Source organism: Doryrhamphus excisus, chromosome 18 (genome assembly GCF_030265055.1).
Source record: "Doryrhamphus excisus isolate RoL2022-K1 chromosome 18, RoL_Dexc_1.0, whole genome shotgun sequence".
In the NCBI taxonomy this organism is placed as follows: domain Eukaryota; kingdom Metazoa; phylum Chordata; class Actinopteri; order Syngnathiformes; family Syngnathidae; genus Doryrhamphus; species Doryrhamphus excisus.
In genome coordinates, this window is record NC_080483.1 from 12,297,561 (window position 1) to 12,317,105 (window position 19,545).

Genomic DNA, 19,545 nt, shown 5'->3' on the forward strand with positions numbered 1-19,545 from the left:
CATGTCTCCTTGTTGTCTTATTCACTCTTACCTTCACTTCTCCTCACCGAGGTGAAATGAAAGAAGATGTCAAGCAAAGTCTGCATGACGCATTCATGGTGTACGAATGTCTTAGTTTTACTTTTTTTTTTTTTTAAGCGCCTGGTAAGTCAAGGACAACACAAATTAAAACATTTATCAAATATTAAATTATAGAATGTATCTATGGGCCTGCAAGCAAAGTATCTGAAGAAGAGAAAAAAAATATTTTTAACAAAATAAATACATGAATAAAATTACATTAATAAATTCATTTTAAAAAATATATGAATTATATATAATAGAAATAATTTAAATGAATGATTAAATATATGAAAATACATGAATAAATGGTAACTGATAACTGGTTTCATTTCATTTGAACATGCATCCTATAATCAGTTCACAGTTCCACATGTCCAAAAGGAGTAGGAAGAAGCAAAGCTTATTAAATCCTACCCCTCCATCTGGTACTTTTACAATCAGTAACTGTTACATTTGTTCACTTCCTGCTTTCCTTGTTTTTTAATTTTTTATTTTATTTTATTTTTTTGTATTTTTGTCACGTACCGAAGTACGAGGTGATATGACCATCCAATGACATAATGGGTACCATAGTAAGTGTCAATATAGTGATATATATAGCACATCATGACTGGTTCAAGACTCTTCATCCTTGTATTTAGCAAACATCAACTGCTGGTTTTGTTTCTTGAATTCACTCCTTGTTGTGAGCGAAATAAATAAGTATTTATAAATAAATACATAGTGAATATTTGGACGTGTGTCTCCAGAATTAATGAAAACATTCTCCCTTTCCTTTCTGTATCTGAGCTGGGATGATCATCCTTAAAGGGCAGCGGGTTCATCAACTCTCAGGAAATGAGCCCAGATGATTGTGATGTGAACACAACATCCTCCTGCAGGCTAATTGGCTTAAGAGTAAAAAGTGCAGCACTTCACTTCACTGTCTTTTGGATTGCTTCCAAACACATATGGCTCCTTTATTTCATATTGTTAAAACATATTTTCGCCAAAAAAACACACACTAAATGCAGTTTTGTGTTGACTTTCTCATTAAAACATGCTCATTATTAGTTTGAATACAAAAGCAGATGCCCGAGTTGACCTTCTTGTCTTTCATGAAACAACAGTGGCTATGAAATATGTTTATCACCATGAATCATCACAAATCAACAATATAACCAATGTTTGTTTTGGACTTTTTGCTTCCTAAGAGGATACTTGGCCTTGTTTTGCACCAGTGGCAGGCAGTCAAGGCCAGCAAAGCCTTCTCTGCTGGCCTAAACACAACCAGAAGCATTGACATTTAAAACTTAAATTGTACTGTCTGTTCCATGAAATTGTATTAATGTGTTCCCAACAGTCCATCATCTTCATTTCATAGCGTGTCTCTTGGCTGCAATGCTTCCGATTACATTTCTTTCTGCACAGGGTTGTCCAAACCAGGAGCACTGGCCCTTGTCACTTACATATGATTAGCAATAGGCTCATTCTTTAACAAGCTTACTGGCCCCTGATTGGTTGTTCAGAGCAAAACTGTTCAAGTCAAGTTACATCCACAATAAATCAATAGGGTAAAAGGCCTTTTTTATGTAAAAGTGACTTTTAATGATGTTCTAACAGTAATATGTATCCCCAGAGAACCAAACATGAGAGAATTCTATCATCTGCATCATTTGTTTGCTCCACTACTATAAGAACAGGCACTCAAATTATATTTTATAACAATATATAACCATATATAGATGGATGTTTACTGTTATTGCATGTGGTATATAACAAAACTTAGTTAGTGGGTCCAGTTCTATTTCAAGCAACATTAAAACATGTTAAAACGTAAATGTTCCAAATGTATTAAGTATAAAAACATAGATAGAAAGTACAAAATGTTAAATATTAATCCCAAAAAGATGTTCATTCAACAAATTCATTCACAATTGTGGCTTACAAAAAGCACTTCTAAACTGTCTAAATTCCAAAATCAAGGCTAGATAATAATATACTATAAAATGACAGTTATTTAAAATTGGTGAAAAATAGCAGTATACGACCTTTAAGATATGAGCTCTTATCAAAACAGCTGCCCTCTCCTTATATAACCTCAGCAGCTTCATATTTAATGTACATATTTTATACATCCACCTCTGACACTCTGCTTCCACGCATCGTTCAATTAACATGTCAGCCAGATGGAGGACATCTTTGTACAAGATGAAACAGCTCCATCCCATTTTACAGACTTGCTGTAATTATCACATCAGTACAAGACCTTTTGTGGATTGGGATTCATACAATGATACACCAAGATGGCTGCGGTCAAAGGTCAAATCATTGTATTGTTGTTATCCGTGTCGGCCAATTGCTTTCTTTGTGTCTATTTCAGCAAAGTGCAACGTCAACCATGCTGCATGAGTTATTGGAGTTATCATCATTTCAAGGACTATTTGGAGAAATTATTTTGTTTGCAATTAGAAGCTATTACACACAAGTTATTATGCAAAGCTGAAGTTCACCTTTATGCACCAATGATGTCATCTTAGCACTGATTTGGGGGACTTTCAATGACGGTTTGTAATTTTGTTGTTAAAAACAAACTACACAAAAACCTGAAACAAATCGCAGCCAGCACTGAGGGTTAAGCATAAACAATATAAAGGCACAACAACCATCAGTGATATTCATAGCTAAAATATATATTTTTTAATAAGATGATCGAGGTTGGGTTGCACTGTGGTCGAGTGGTTAGCACGCAGGCCTCACAGCTTGGAGGCCACATCTCTGTGTGGAGTTTGCATGTTCTCCCCGTGCATGCGTGGGTTTTCTCCCGGTACTCCGGTTTCCTCCCACATTCCAAAAACATGCTAGGTTAATTGGTGACTCCAAATTGTCCATAGGTATGAATGTGAGTGTGAATGGTTGTTTGTCTATATGTGCCCTGTGATTGGCTGGCTGGTGACCAGTCCAGGGTGTACCCCGCCTCTCGCCCAAAGACAGCTGGGATAGGCTCCAGCAGCCCCCCCCCCCCCACCACAACCCTCGTGAGAATAAGCGGTACAAAATGAATGAATGAAGTTAATTATTTGACCTTTATAATGATTCAGGGGAGGGCTGCACGGCGTTAAAGTGGTTAGCATGCAGGCTTCACAGCTAGGAGACCAGAGTTCAATCCCACACTCTGCCATCTCTGTGTGGAGTCCTTTCCGAGCGTGCATGGGTTTTCTCTGGGTACTCCGGTTTCCTCCCACATTCCAAAAACATGCTAGGTTAATTGGCGACTTATGAATGTGAGTGTGAATGGTTGTTTGTCTATATGTGCCCTGTGATTGGTGGTTTAACTGAGACTAGTCTGGGGTGGACACAGCCTGTTGCCCAAAAACAGCTAGGAAGGGTATGTTCTCCCCGTTCATCAGGGTTTATTATGCTCATTTTTTCAGCCCTTTGTATTGATTTGTAGACTCCTATAGAGCAGCTACACGAAATAACCAGCACAGAGAACTTTCTAGATCTTCCAGAATCTACACTTCATTTCAGTTCAAACCTAAACAAATATTTCCTGGAAGCCGTTAGCGCCGTTGCTGGTGGTCCCAGAGAGTAACCCCCATAAAAAGGGGTACCTACAATATTAAACATGCTTTACTCATTTACATACAGTTTACACATTTGTACTTGCACAATTTAATTATATTCAAAAGGAATACGAAGAAGTAAATCTTCTTTAATCCTCCACGTCTCAACAATTACTGATGCTTTGTACACTATAAGACATTTCCAAAATAAAAGCAGTTTCCACAAGATGTGTGCTAGAGTATAGCTGCTACGTTACAGGTGGATCTAGCGTTTCCTCCTCCACAATGCTCTTAAAAAGTCCGCCGTGGCAGCTTTTTGGCAACTTGATGTGTTTTTAATGAAAGCAGCGTTCATTGTTTTACTAAACTGAGACGAGCTTGTCAACAACGGTGTGGACCTCATACGCTCCGTTGCTCCATTTTGTCCATTCCAGCATAAGTAGCCTTTTATTTGCACATCTCTCCAAGTGACAGCTTGGCAGCAAAAGACTGCCACGTCTGAGACAGACCGTGAAGCGAGCATCTGACAACGACGAGGACTCCTTTCAAAATAAGATTCTGTTCAAAGACGGCAGCTGTAGTGAGCATTCCCACTCCCACAAGGAGAGGATATTAAATTAAGTGAGCAGTGCTGTGCCATTGCATGATTATTTTAATGGCAAGATTGGAAGATAAATTCACTTTTTATTACCATAAATTCCAGTGAAGCCTGTGAACTTTCAACCCTGTGCTTTATACAGCGGTGCAGTTAATCTATGGCTAAATCGTAATCTTATGACATCTCGTTTACTTCAGAACTGCAACTAATTGTTTATATAATGTCCAACAAGCTTGTCAACCCATTGGAAATTACAAGAGGTCATTATATATAACAGTTTACCAACACAACAGCCTGACTCACGGTGCCAACTCACTAAATTAACACACAAAACTATACCTCAGAAATATATAAACATGTACCAATATGAATTACAAAAAACATTTGAAAGTTATTCCAAAAGGCTTTGCATCTAAGCAAAACATTCATTGGGGGGCTGCAATGACATCAGCTATTTGCTGGGCTATTTGCTTCAGACTCCCTCTGTTGGAAAGAGGCAACATTGCAGCACAATCCGTCGATGTTCCTTGTCTTCCAATGAACTGCTCTTCTGGCAGTAATGCATTATTATTATCATTATTATTATTATTATTATTATTATGCATTATTATTATTACTCATTCATTCATTTTCTACCGCTTTTTCCTCACAAGGATCGCGGGGGTGCTGGAGCCTATCCCAGCTGTCTTCGGGCGAGAGGCGGGGTACACCCTGGACTGGTCGCCAATCAATCAATCACAGGGCACATATAGACAACAACCATTCACACTCACATTCATACCTATGGACAATTTGGAGTCACCAATTAACCTAGCATTTTTGGAATGTGGGAGGAAACCGGAGTACCCGGAGAAAACCCATACATGCACCGGGAGAACATGCAAACTCCACACAGAGATGGCCGAGGGTGGACTTGAACCCTGGTCTCCTAGCTGTGAGGTCTGTGTGCTAACCACTTGACCGCTGTGCAGCCTTAATGCATTATTATTATTATTATTATTATCATGCATAATGTAATGAATATTTCCTAGGTACCTTTTAAGTGTTAAGTTGTTGTATGATGAATTTTATGTTGTTTGTCGGATGACACCGTGAGTCAGGCTGTTATATTGAGTAATGACCTCCTGCAAGATAGTCTATGGTGGTCTATGGTCAAGTCTAGTCTATGGTGTTTTTCTTTTCTGAAAATGTGGGCTATAGTCAATAAGCTTAAAGAAATGCTGCTTGCAAACACACACAAAAGAGCCTGGGAAATATTCACCTTGACTGAAAAGTATTTTCAGTGACCTAGAACACAGATTGTAAGTGGACCTTGTAAAGCTATCTGTGCTCGTGTGGCCTCAGTAAACATTCCGATGACTTGGTAGAGTCTGTTGTAGAGGTCGTTGACCTATGACCGTGCGTCTTTTAAGCGTTCCCCTGCAACAAAATGTTCAATGAACACAACACGAGGGCGCAACGTGTTACAAAGTCTGTCCAACACTTATCTCAGCTGACCTGTTCTTTGACCCACCATGTTGGACATAATAACTTCGTTTCATGTGTGAATGAGCTCGACTCCATACTGCAGGCAGGAAGCGCTTCGGTGGGGCACACGAATGCCGTGGAGAAAAAGCTTGGTTTTAATTTGCACACCTGTTTTTCAGACACCTCAGTAGTATCAGTTAGCAGAAGCTGTCCCGGTCCAGACCAGGCAGGGAGACAAGTCTCGTCATTGTTTGTGTGGTGGCTTGGCTGCGGCTTGTATCCGCTCAGTGCGGCATCCCTGCCAGAGGCGCTTTCAACGGGAGGACGTGCTCCCACATCTCTTCATCATGTGGAGCGTGCTAGACGTGTGTGTAATGGTCTCTCTCATGCCTCGCTGCCACTGCCTTCGGAAAAAAACATTCCCGAATTAGATGGCAGAGAGGATGACAAACGCACTTTCGCAATTCCTACCTGGTCTGGTGGCCTTTTTAGGAAATGACGCCCAGTCGGCGGTCAGAAGCGCTTAAAAACAAGTACTTTCTTGCACCTATTGTTGTTGTTGTTATAGACGTGCACACGCCAGTCAGGCTGTGATTGGCTGGCATTTGTCAAGCTCGATGTCAAACTGACAATCAGAGTAGGTCAAAGCCAATTGGCTTGTCTAAAGTGACTTGAAAACAAGCTTGGACAAATAATTAGTCAGTCAGCCGTACCGCAGCAGCAGCCTGGGAGTTGGTCCTTTCATCCAATAACACCAGACCATAACAAATCTGAGGCACATTTCGGGCATTCGGTTTTTTTTATTTCCCAAACATTTTAGCTGTAAAAACAATAATGATAATAATAAAAATGCTGTGTTTTATATTAAGAAATAAAGTTGGACTACTGGCTGTTTTTTTAGTTATCCACCAAATGGCATAACATTATCCCATTCATTCATTTTGTATTGGGGGCAGGGTACACCCTGGACTGGTCGCCAGCCAATCACGGGGCACATATAGACAAACAACCATTCACACTCACATTCATACCTATGGACAAATTGGAGGTTTTGGAATGTGGGAGGAAACCTGAGTACCCGGAGAAAACCCACGCATGCACGGGGAGAACATGCAAACTCCACCCAGAGATGGCCGAGAGTGGAATCGAACTCGGGTTTCCGAGCTGTGTGGCCTGTGCGCTAACCACTTGACCGCCGTGCAGCCGAGTATTAACATTCATTCATTCATTTTCTACCGCTTTTCCTCACAAGGGTCACGGGGGTGCTGGAGCCTATCCCAGCTGTCTTCGGGCGAGAGGCGGGGTACACCCTAGACTGGTGGCCAGCCAATCACAGGGCACATATAGACAAACAACCATTCACACTCACATTCATACCTATGGACAATTTGGAGTCGCCAATTAACCTAGCATGTTTTTGGAATGTGGGAGGAAACCGGAGTACCCGGAGAAAACCCACGCATGCACGGGGAGAACATGCAAACTCCACCCAGAGATGGCCGAGGGTGGAATCGAACTCGGGTCTCCTAGATATGTGGCCTGTGCGCTAACCACTCAATCACCGTGCAGCCTACTATTAACATATGGGTTTTTAAATGAAAACAAAAGTCATAAAACCATTATATGTACTGGAAGTACTGGTGTACTTTTACACCCCTCAGCCGTATGAGTGTTACTTTCTTCCCATCACTCTTGCTAGCATCCACAGACATCAAGCAGACAGCTGATAAGAATCAATTGGAAGAGTCTGGCCTTTCCAACCTCTGTGTTAGAGCAGTAATCAGCAAGTGGATGTAATCACCCACACAGGTGATGCTGTGATGATACATAAGAAAAGAGCATGGCTGCCAATACGTGATCTGGATCAATACATCATCTTGTCCAATATTAATCCCCTCAGACCTTTTGGCCTGTCACATGCAAACCTTTCGCAGTAAATGCGTACTGTTGTGTACCAGCGCATACTTTGTAATGTGTTAGGTGTTTGGCAGGCCATGTGATACCGTCACATTGCTTCCTCATCTGTGAACAAAGTCAAGGCTTTCCACCTTGATATCAAATCAATAGACGAGCAGAGCAGATGCCAAAGATCACCATGGTTACAAGCAGGGAGCTGACACTCTGTGAATGGTGCAATTTGCATACAAGTCCTCCTCCATTGTTCTGCCGCTGCTGCTGGAGATAGAAGTTGAGTGCAACACAGTGCAGTGTTAAAGAAGGCCTCGCTCGCTGTTTTTGTGCGACGGGATCTCTCCCATAGCGGGGTTACGCCCACTCCCCATGATGAAAACATTGTATTTAAGTCTCTTTAGACAGGATATGTGGTGCTGATCCAACGTTAAACAGGGATTTTAGCATGCAGTCAAACAAATGTCATACATTCTGCAATGATCTCTGCTGCAGTGGCTATCATGCAGGCCTCACAGGTAGGAAACCCGAGTTCAATTCCCGTGCATGCGTGGGTTTTCTCCGGATACTCGGGTTTCTTCCCACATTCCAAAAACATGCTAGGTTAATTGGCGACTCCATTTTGTCCATAGGTATGAATGTGAGTGTGAATGGTTGTTTGTCTATATGTGCCCTGTGATTGGCTGGCCACCAGTCCAGGGTATCGCCCGAAGACAGCTGGGATAGGCTCCAGCACCCCCTGCGATAGCGGTAGAAAAGACTTGAATGTTTATAATATTAAAAACAAAAACAATATAAATATATATATATATATATATAATATATAAAAATATAACAAAATATAAAAAAACAAAACAATGCAAAGGCCAAAAACTGTTCTTAACCCTTACATACTGTACTATTGACCTGTGTTGACTTCTGACATCAATAAAAAAAAACCCTAAATATAATTTTTCTTGCGCAAAATTTGATGACTTTGAGTGGCCCAATACATAATAAAATATATTTTTAAAACATTTTATTAATTTAACGTTTTGTTTAAGTGCTACACATTTTTGACATTTTATGTATTGGACTTTAGATGTCCAATATATTGAAATAATTAGACATTTTATATTTATTTTTCCTACATTACCGTATGAAAGATATTTTCACCAAAAACGAAACGTGCAAAAATAAAAAAAATGCACTTTCCGTGCTCTTTGATTGATCTAAGATTTATCAAGGATTAATCATCATTTTTAATTGGCTTAGGCTATTTAAACATTCTGAATAAGTTTGTATTTATTGTGTTACGGCTCATCTCGGCTGCACGAGTGCCACTGGTACTGGGGAGCTGTGGTTCATTGAGAGAAATATGAATTCCCGGGCCCCGCATATGCTTGGGGGCTATAAATGGCAGCTGGTTGGGTGTTACATGGATATTTTTACCCTCAGTTGAGAAGATATCAATTGAAATGTCTAAACAAATACACAAAGTAAAATATGTCAACAAACACATGGACATATGTGTGCAAAGGCACCCTCCCACACGCTCACACAGTCAAGCGGCAGAGCGTCTGGCGTGTGACGAAAACCAACAGATGGTAGAGTGTCTGCATTGGGGTTGTGGATGGACATTTGTCAAGTTCACACATCGCAAAAATGTTGTTAAGGAGAACCACTGAGCGGCTTTGGTGACAATTACGCCAAAATCTAATTTAGACAGGGAAATAATGTAATTATCGACTGTATATTGTATATCCCGCCTCCGGTCTCCTCCTGCAGGCACACCATCACCTATCACACAACATCACCACACAAAACAAGGCAAATTGTCTTTGAGTTAAACATCAATTAAGGCGCTCTCTGTCCCGGTAAGCAAGCGTGGACGGGATGTGCGTTTGTCAGATATTCTTACCGTTGTTTTCATAGAGTGTCTGTCTTGTGGCCTTGGGTGTTGTCAGAACATATCTTTTCCAGACAAATGAGTCACCGTGAATCAACACGCTCATCCGCCAGCAAAATAGCACAAGTGGGAAATGAAGCAATAATAAGGCCAGTGTGCCATTTTCCCACGCGCCACAAACACCAATTGGCTGTCATCACTAAATCCATTATGTCAGCATCGAATGACAGCCTCGTTACTTTGGATGCCCTGATTTGGAAAATGCACGTGTGACCTATATTTATTATTTGACTGTGTTTAACAAAGACATCAAGCTTCAAATAACCTTAGCGCTGTTTTTTTTTAAGCCTAATTAAATAGCAGTCACTTGCTGCTGTTCACACTGACGATTAATTGACTTTAATCACATAATAAGCTGTTGAGAACACAGTTAGGAACAGGAAGCCTCTCTGCCACTTGAAGTCAGCACAATAAAATATATATATATATATATATATATATATATATCCAACAGGCTTCAAAATGTAACATTAAAAATTAAATGGTGGTTAAGAAGTTGGGTTTGGATTGCTGCTCTAGATTCTGGTCTATTTTAGTTCGTCAATTTGAGGATTAATCCAACAGGTGCACCAAAAATGTCAGCTTTTTCTTTACTTTTAACTCGTTCGCTACCGAAGACGTATTTACTTTAAATGTATTTTTCGTTTGAGGTGATGATGCAACTCCACAATAGAAGAGCTTGTGTATGAGCTGAAAAAACAGCCGCAAGGTGGCAGAAGTGCATTTTTACAAGAGCTCCAATTGAAATCCATGAAATCCACAACAACCAGGAAAGAGAAAGGCATCTTACCATGTACCGCAAAGGAGGTTACGCATTGAAGGGAAACTCAAAATAATAAATAATAATACATTTTATATGTATAGTGCTTTCCAAAATACTCAAAGATGTTTTACAGAAAAATGCAAATGAAAAAATACAACATTCATTCGTTTATACACAGCTAAAACATGGGTAAAAGCGGGGCACAGCAGTTAGGTGTAAAAAGTTAGACATTAAAAACAGATTTAAAGAGTTGTTTTTTGAAACTGGGAAGGTCGGGGCAAGCACGGAGTGAATGGGGCAAAGAGTTCCAGAGGTTGGGGGCAGCGATGGAGAAGGCTCTGTCAATCACTAAAAATGTAATAATTTTTTATATTATATCATATGATATTTTATATATTTTTTATATTTTTTATTTTTATGTTTTTATGTTTTTAACATTTTTAACATTTTTAACATTTTTAACATTTTTAACATTTTTAACAATTTTAACAATTTTAACATTTTAACATTTTAACATTTTAACATTTTAATATTTTAATATTTTTATATTTTTATATTTTTATATTTTATTTTTTAATTTGAACATTTGAACATTTGAACATTTTTATATTTTTATATTATATAAAAAAATATAAAAATCCAAAATATATGAGAATACATTGCAGTCTTCTACATTAATTTCTATTATGTAAGACTTTGTGTGTATGTAAGTGGCCCCGTATCCACGGACTGAGACAAAGATACAAACCAACTGACAAAAGGACTCACTCCATTCATGCCATTGTTTTATGGAACACTTGCACCAAGGTCCTGAAACCAATGCACAAAGTTAACTCTCTTCCTGCCTGTTTGGAGGCAAAATAAGCAGACTTTACTGAAATGTGGCTGTTGCATTGAACGCAACATATTCCTGGCAGAACACCTTTAATCCTCTACAACCATGCATTTCACGGCACTATTGTAATGCCATATGAGCATGACCTTGCACTCCAGCTGTCTTAGTCATATTTAACTGCACTCATGAAGTTGTCGTGAGAGGATGTTTGTACCTATTAGGGTGTGCTTGAGGTGCGTGATGAACTTTTGATGCGGTTGATCTAACATGTGTTTCTTTTTGTTTGTGTGCTCCTGCAGATGTAGCATTTAGTGCCTTCATGCATGAAGTTATCAGCGCCAAAGGTGGTTACAAACAAGACAGAATAAAACCTCCACTTAGTCTCTTTACTGGCTTTCATAAGAAGGTTGCCCCCAAGTTTACATACGGTAAATACTCTATTCAGAACCTCTATTCAGTTAGTCTCCTATAGTCGCCGGATGCTGGGTCTACCAAACAAATAACCACTGCGGTCTCTAATTAACACTGGGCCATGTTGGCAACCTCCTGTTTTTTTGTGTGTTTATTTCCTCTAAAAGATGGCAGCCATTGTATTTGAAGTGTCACGAGTGGTCAGCATTGAACAGTTTTATGTAGGTTGTACTGTAAATATCATAGCTGTTGGAATGGATAAGTTGGATTCACATTATTTTCGATGGAAAAATGTGCTTTGGTTAGAGTCTGTTTTAGTTTGAGTTGGACCTTCTGGCATGGTAATGGTAATGATTTTATTTCATTTGGACATGCATCAGATTACAATTGAATGCATCACATAATCAGTTCACAGTTCCACATGTCCAAAAGGAGTAGGAAGAAACAAAGCTTATTAAATCCTACCCCTCCATCTGGTACTTTTACAATCAGTAACTGCTACATTTGTTCACTTCCTGCTTTCCTAATATAATTTCTTTTTTTTGTCACGACCGAAGTACAAGGTGATATGACCATACAATGACATATTGGTTACCATAGTAACTGTCTGAGTATTTTAGCTGTTTGAAGATTAACTATAATCAGCAGGTTTAAGTATTTGTGATTTTAGAAATAAGTTATGTTCTCTGTAGGCGGCATTATGAATTATCCTTACTGACCTTTTTTGCAGTACATTTGACTGAAGTGAGTGAAGATTGCTTTTGTAGTTATTACCCCATATTTCCACACAATAAGTAAGATATGGTAGAACCAGAGAGCAATAAAGATCTTTTTAGTGTGACCATTTCTTCTCTGACCTTTCTAATGATTTCATCTGTACTACCTCCAGAACAAAAAGCAGTGGTATCACCTGCAAATAATACCAGCTTTAAGTCTTTCGTGATTTTGGATTTTTGGATTTTGATGCACAAGTTGAACAGTTTTGGTCCCAATATTGACCCCTGGGGAACTCCGCACGTAATATATGAACTTGCAGATGTGTATTCTCCTAGCTTTATGTATTGCTTCCTGTCCTGTCATGGATTAATGATGCTAACCAAAGCACCACTGTATGTACTTCCAGCCTGAAAACTCCGCCGACACCAGTTCGCCATTGTTGCATCGAGTTCTCTTGTGTGGCTTATGTGACATTTGCAAACGAGTCTTTTGGGGTACATGGTGGACTCGTCGCCAGCCAAGGTCTGGGCACATACAGACAAACAATAATTAAAATATCCTCTTCTAATTAACAGCCTATTAATTTTGCGATTTAGGTAAATAAAAGCTGTAGCTGTAATTACAGTATGTACGATACTGCATGTCCTCATGCAGTGAAAGCTGCTGGCAGAGTGGGTGTGGCTAAAGAGTGGTTCATTGTGATTTAGTGCTCATCCACTAAATGAGCTGAACAATCAATGGTGCTAAAGTAGCCTGATTCCAGGAATGTCACAGGAAGTTGTGTCCATTCTACCGCACCAAAAGTGCTAAAATGTTGACATAGATAACCGAGGGTACATAAACATCAAAGAAGTTGAAAGGTTGCCACAGAGCAGATGGCCAGCACCTCTGGGAAGGTGGCGTGCTTTGACCAGGAACAGCAGCCGTGTGCATCCGCTCACTTAATGGCGAATCCCTAAAAGACGCTAACGACCAATGATGCCATCACGATTCACTTCCGGACTTATGTACGTTGGTGATGCCAAGTGTTATGGTAAGATACAGTGGAAAAATCTAAAGAAGAACGCCCAAGTATATGCCATTAACATCAACATCTGATTTGCCTCCAAATGTATAATTTATCAGTGTGGATGTTTACATGCTTTGTATCAACAACATTATCCAATCCCACTAGAATGTATTAAAAAATAGAGCATGACTGTGCCATCTATAATCAATAATTAATCATTACAGCATGCAGTTAAGAAAGCTGTGCTTAGTAAATAATGTCTTAAATTCAAAGTGCGAATGTTTCAAGGTTTGTTTGTGGTATAATCCAGCATGGGCAACGTGAAGGTCTCTCTCTGTATTCTCCACGTGAACAAGAATAACGCTGCAGGTCAGCTTTAGTGTCCCCGATGTGAAACTTGGCAACAAGAGCCTGAACTTGAAGGCTTGAAGGAGAAACGTTAGGAGGAGTATGGATGTTGAATGCCTGCTGTGCTTTTGCATGATCAATACTCTTCTTCTACGATTCCTCGTCTCAGTTGTTCTCATGTCACTGAGCCCTACAGGGATGCCTTTTCGGCTTGGCCTATTTCAGTCCGCACTGAGAAGTATCGCAGCAATACTGATGTAGAAAAAGGTCAAATTATGTGGGGAAAAAAAGATGTCATTTATCCAGTGAATTTACCCGGTCCCTGCAGACACGCCATACTTTAATCAGGAAAAATCATCTGATATGTTTGTGGGGACAATGAGGACAAAAAATGGATGAATGTTTATGTCTCACAAAATAATAATAACTATAATATTTCAACATAACTCTCATTAAAAGGGACCTATTATTCTAATTTTTCTACCCTTTGTATTGAGTTGTGGTCTCCTATAGAGCAGCTACACACAATAACCCGCATAGAAAACTTTCTAGATCTTCCAGAATCTGCACCTATTCCATCTGTATTCATCTGCTTCCTAACTATGAACCATGTAAGGAAGTCCAAGTAGGGAAGTTTTGTTGTGATATGAATTTAAATATTGATCGAGCCTGTGAATATACCCAGTCCCTGCAGATCTTCCATACTTTAATCAGGGAAATCCTCTGATCTGTTTGTGAGGACAATGAGGACAAAAAATGGATGAATGTTTATGTCTCACAAAATAATAATAACGATAATATTTCAATGTAACTCTCATTAAAGGGGACCTATTCTCATTTCTCTACCCGTTGTATTGAGTTGTGGTCTCCTATAGAGCAGCTACACACAATAACCCGCATAGAAAACTTTCTAGATCTTCCAGAATCTGCACCTATTCCATCTGTATTCATCTGCTTCCTAACTATGAACCATGTAAGGAAGTCCAAGTAGGGAAGTTTTGTTGTGATATGAATTTAAATATTGATTGAGCCTCCGTAGACAACATCTGCACGATGGCGAGGCAACAATGTGCTGCTGCTAGTTTTCAGCAGCAATGCCCTCGCTGCTGACGATGCTGCCTTTAACCTGCCGTGCAAACGTGCTCCGCTGTGTTTGTTCAGCAGCATGTCTAGCATATCTCCGGTGTCTCATCAGTATGCCCCCGCCGTATACTCGAGTGCATTGGTTTCCTGCCATTAAAAGCAAACATTTGTGTCTGGCCGCAGTGCTATTTCTCTTTGCATGTGAGCCCATGCAGCAAATGGCATTGAGCAAGAAGTATTTGATGAGTCCTGCAGAAGCAGCTAGCATGTTTGGGGACCGACGGGCGACGGGAAAAGGGACGCCATAAGTAAATGACAACATGGCACTTTCCATTAAAGCTTTACTGTTTAATCCATACTAGTGACATGGCGGCTTTACATCACGTTGCCAGCAGCCTCACTCTCCTTTTTTTGATCATTCTAATGACCGCTATTCAATTAGAGTGGATGCTGATTGATGGGTCTCAGTGTTTCCTTAGTTGGAATAATATAGTACTACAAACATTTCTCTCAATCCTCCGTCTCGTTCATTTTTAGCGCTGAAATTAAGATGAAAAAATCTATTTTTGAGAAGAACAATGTTGTGTATGATGAACATAACATAACAAAAACTGATTTATAACACTGTATTACAAAAAACTATTGTATGAGAATAAAGTAATAATAACAATAAAGTGATAGAATGTATACTATATATCACTATGATATAATATCATGAATAATAAAGTGATATAATGAAGTGATATTAAATTTTTCTTCCTCGAGTGTCCAAAAAAGTGCCAATGAATAACAATGATGATGATGGATTATAATTATTATTAATAATATTAATAATTATTTATTATTATTGTTATTAATAATAATAAATGTTTGGCACATTTTGGACACTCAAGAACTTTGATTTTAATAACAATAATAATAATAATTATTATTATTATTATTGTTATTAATATTGATAATAATAATAATTATTATTATTATTATTGTTATTAATATTGATAATAATAATAATTATTATTATTATTGGTAATAATAATAATTATTAATAATAATAAATGTTATTCATTGGCACTTTTTTGGACACTCAGGGATGACATTTTTTTGTTTTAATAATTATTAATTAATAAATAATTATTTTAATAAGTATTATTATTAATTAATTTGTTGTTATTATTATTATTATTAATTAATTTGTTGTTATTATTATTATTATTATTATTATCATCATAGCTGTGTGTTTGTGTTGGCTGACAGGGTTCAGAGAGTGTTTGATTTTTCCTTTCGCTGGAATGATACAACAAACTTCTCTCACGATCCTCCATCTGAGTGCAGCGAATTTCTTAACTTTCCACTCTCGTATATGTGGAAACACATAGTGGAGGTGAATGCTAATGCATACACCGAGTCTAAGGAGACGGCAGATCAGAGAAATCCAAATTAAATATGCAAGGACACCACTAAGGGGCTGTAATGAGGAGAGAATGAGTGCTAGCTCAAGAACGAGATGATGCTGCTGCTGCTCATTACCTGTAAGAACGTTCATTTACACGTACAGAGTGTTCTGCTCATGCTCGGGTTTTATCGAAATGTGTTTATCAGGTTCACGCTGAAGAAAAAAAAATCTCACATGATTGTCTTAGTGGATTTGTTAATGTCGTGTATTCAGCTGGTGGCCCATAGTCCAAATCCATAGTCCTAAAAACAGCAGAACATACTTACAAAACTTACAAATCGCTGGTCCAAAAATTCATATATTCTACAAATAATAATGCCGATCATTCATGAGTCCATCTATTCCAGCGATGCATAGTCGCAGGCAAAAGAATTTTAAAGAATTCTCATATGGAGAATTTTTGCCGAGCAAAACCAAGCTGGACTGGAATGTACAGCATGCTGTAAACATTGCGAAAAATATCGATAAAAATATACAGTATCATCACTTTTTTTCAGAAGTTTGCTGCTGTCATAAAAAAAATAGTAATGCATCACCAGTTTGTGTATCGCAGAGCTGCATCTAATGATCATTCAGCTCATTTTATTGGGCTATCAGACTGCTATGAATACCGCTATGATTTCCCACAGCTCCAAGAGGTGAATTAAAAAATGATGATTTGTTTGACCAATGGCTGAGATGCAGTTCACTTCTTAGGAACAAGTAACTTAAGTAATCACTACAGGCACTGCTGTATGTTGAATTAATCCACACATAATCCATTTATCAACAGGGTTATTGCAGTTTGATGTATATGTTGACAATTAAATCAGAAGCTCATTCATCCAAAGCCTCAATCAAGTCGAAATGGCGCTGACTGTTACGTGAGTCAAGACAAGTGGAATTAATGCTGCAACAATGAGTAATATCATGAAAGGTGATGTATTGAGAGGAGTTATTTGTGATACTTCACTGCAAGAATCTCTTGTGTTTTTCATAATTTGCTGTTCCCGGTAAGTACAGCAAAAGTTCAACAAATCCTGTGAACTTGGCTCCGTCTGAGGAAATCTCAAATGATGTGAGTTTATTACTTTTAGCTCTCAAAGGGGCTCTTTTAAAAAGTCAAACTAGTCTACTCGTGATTCACTATAAGCAGCTTGAATGTTTATTTTAAAAATCGCATGACAAGTCTGAATCCTCTTGGACAGAATGTTCCGTGTAAATACAGGAGACCCGCTTCTCCTCCATTGCAGTTATTGTTAGCGTTTCTTGTTCCGTGCTGCATGGTTATCCTGCTGATATTTTGAAGCGAATTGCTCTAGACAAAGGTCAGGATGGTTCAGTGTTTTGGGACAAAATTCCCACTAAATACATGAAAATGAGCTGCTGTGGATGAAAAAGAATCACTAATAGAAACAGTAAGTATCATCATTAGATGTCAAACATGGTGTTTTCTCTAGCATAAGCAGATGTAAACACCACCCGAGTGAGAAAAATCTATGGCGGCAGCCAAAGAACGCCAGACGTGATGTCTTAGTCGCTTCTCTACAGTGACAGGCAATCCCTCTCACCGCTTAGCAACCAACTCCTTGAGGGCCACGGTGGTGACTGATGGGATTTTCCAATGGATCCCTTCTAAGGTATGAATGTGTCCTTTGCAACGCAGCGGATATCAAACAGAGTGTTTTTATTTTTCCATGCGCAGCAAAGGCAACTCCATCAAAAGCCATGTTCCACTATCACAGAACATGTAATAATAAGTAAGTCTTTCTTGTGTGGTCATGAGGGGAAGAGTAAGAGGTAGAACAAAGCTCTAATTCGGATCAGCACCAGAATTCCGGGATGATCAAATATTCATTCATTCATTCATTCATTTTCTACCACTTTTTCCTCACGAGGTTCGCGGAGGGTGCTGGAGCCTATCCCAGCTGTCTTTGGGCGAGAGGCGGGGTACACCCTGGACTGGTTGCCAGCCAATCAAAGGGCACATATAGACAAACAACCATTCACACTCACATTCATACCTATGGACACTTTGGAGTCGCCAATTAACCTAGCATGTTTTTGGAATGTGGGAGGAAACCGGAGTACCCGGAGAAAACCCACACATGCACGGGGAGAACATGCAAACTCCGCACAGAGATGGCCGAGGGTGGAATTGAACCCTAGTCTCCTTGCTGTGAGGTTTGTGCGCTAACCACTAGACCGCCGTGCCGCCCCATATCAAATATTCACACCAAATTCCAATGAAATGTTTTACAGTTGTATCTTATTTATGATGAGGCATAAAAATCTCCATCATGATTACAACATAATCTATTCATTTTTGGGAAACTACACATATTTAAAGGTGACCGGAATACATTCACAGTCCGTTGAGGTATGTAGTCGTTAATCTTAAATGATAAACATTTATCCAAGTACTTTTAGGTCATCCGGAAGCCCCAGTAGTGCAGTACTGCGCTCACTGCTCAACTGGGGTACATTATCATTGCGGAATGCAGATGATCGTGAAAAATCTAAAATTTACCAGTGGGTCTTACTGCCACACCTGCTCTAAATCAAGTAATCACTGAAACAGACCTGCCTGACAAAGTTAAGCAGACCAAAATATGCTGAGATCTACAGAAATTTAGGAACAAATGAGAAAGAAACTAATTGAGATATATCAGTGTGGAAAGGGGTATAAAGCCATTTCTAAAGCTTGGAGACCCCAGCAAACCACAGCGAGAGGCACCATCCCCAAATGTGCTAAACAGTGCTAAAATTTCCCAGAAATGGCCGGCCAAAGCATGACCCCAAGAGCGTTTCGACGACTCATCCAAGAGGTCACAAAAGACCCCACAACAACATCCAAAGAACTGCAGGCCTCACTTGCCTCAGTTAAGGTCTGTGTTCATGACTCCACCATAAGAAAGACACTTGGCAAAAACGGCTTGCATAGCCGAGTTCCAAGACCAAAACCACTGCTGAACAAAATGAACATTAAGGCTCATCTCAATTTTGCCAGAAAACATCTCGATCATCCTAAAGACCTTTTGGAAAATAGACTTTTTGGAACATTACATCATTACACCACTCATTGCAAGTTAGCACCAATGCTTGATTGCAGGTGTTGCTGCTAAAGACGGCCCAACCAGTTAGCAGGTTTTTGGGGGCATCACTTTTCATACAGGGCCATGTAGGTTTGGATTTATTTTTCTCTCAATAATAAAATCTTTGATTTAAAAACTGCATTTTGTGTTCAGTTGTGTTGTCATTGACTAATATTTAAATTTGTTTGATGATCTGAAATATTTAAGTGTGCAAAATATTAATATTTACATATTTAAGTATGGAAAAAAATCTATCATTTAATGTTTAAAATAAAAAATTAAAAATGTTAAAAGAAATATTTAAAATTATGTGCAAAATATTA

At 38.9% G+C, this 19,545-nt stretch overlaps 1 protein-coding gene across 4 annotated transcripts in view; it reads right to left on the reverse strand.

Annotated features, from left to right (window-relative positions):
- The window catches only part of LOC131105877 (metabotropic glutamate receptor 4-like), a 169,955-nt gene that overhangs the window by 119,010 nt on the left and 31,400 nt on the right, over window positions 1-19,545 (reverse strand). The window lies entirely within an intron of this gene.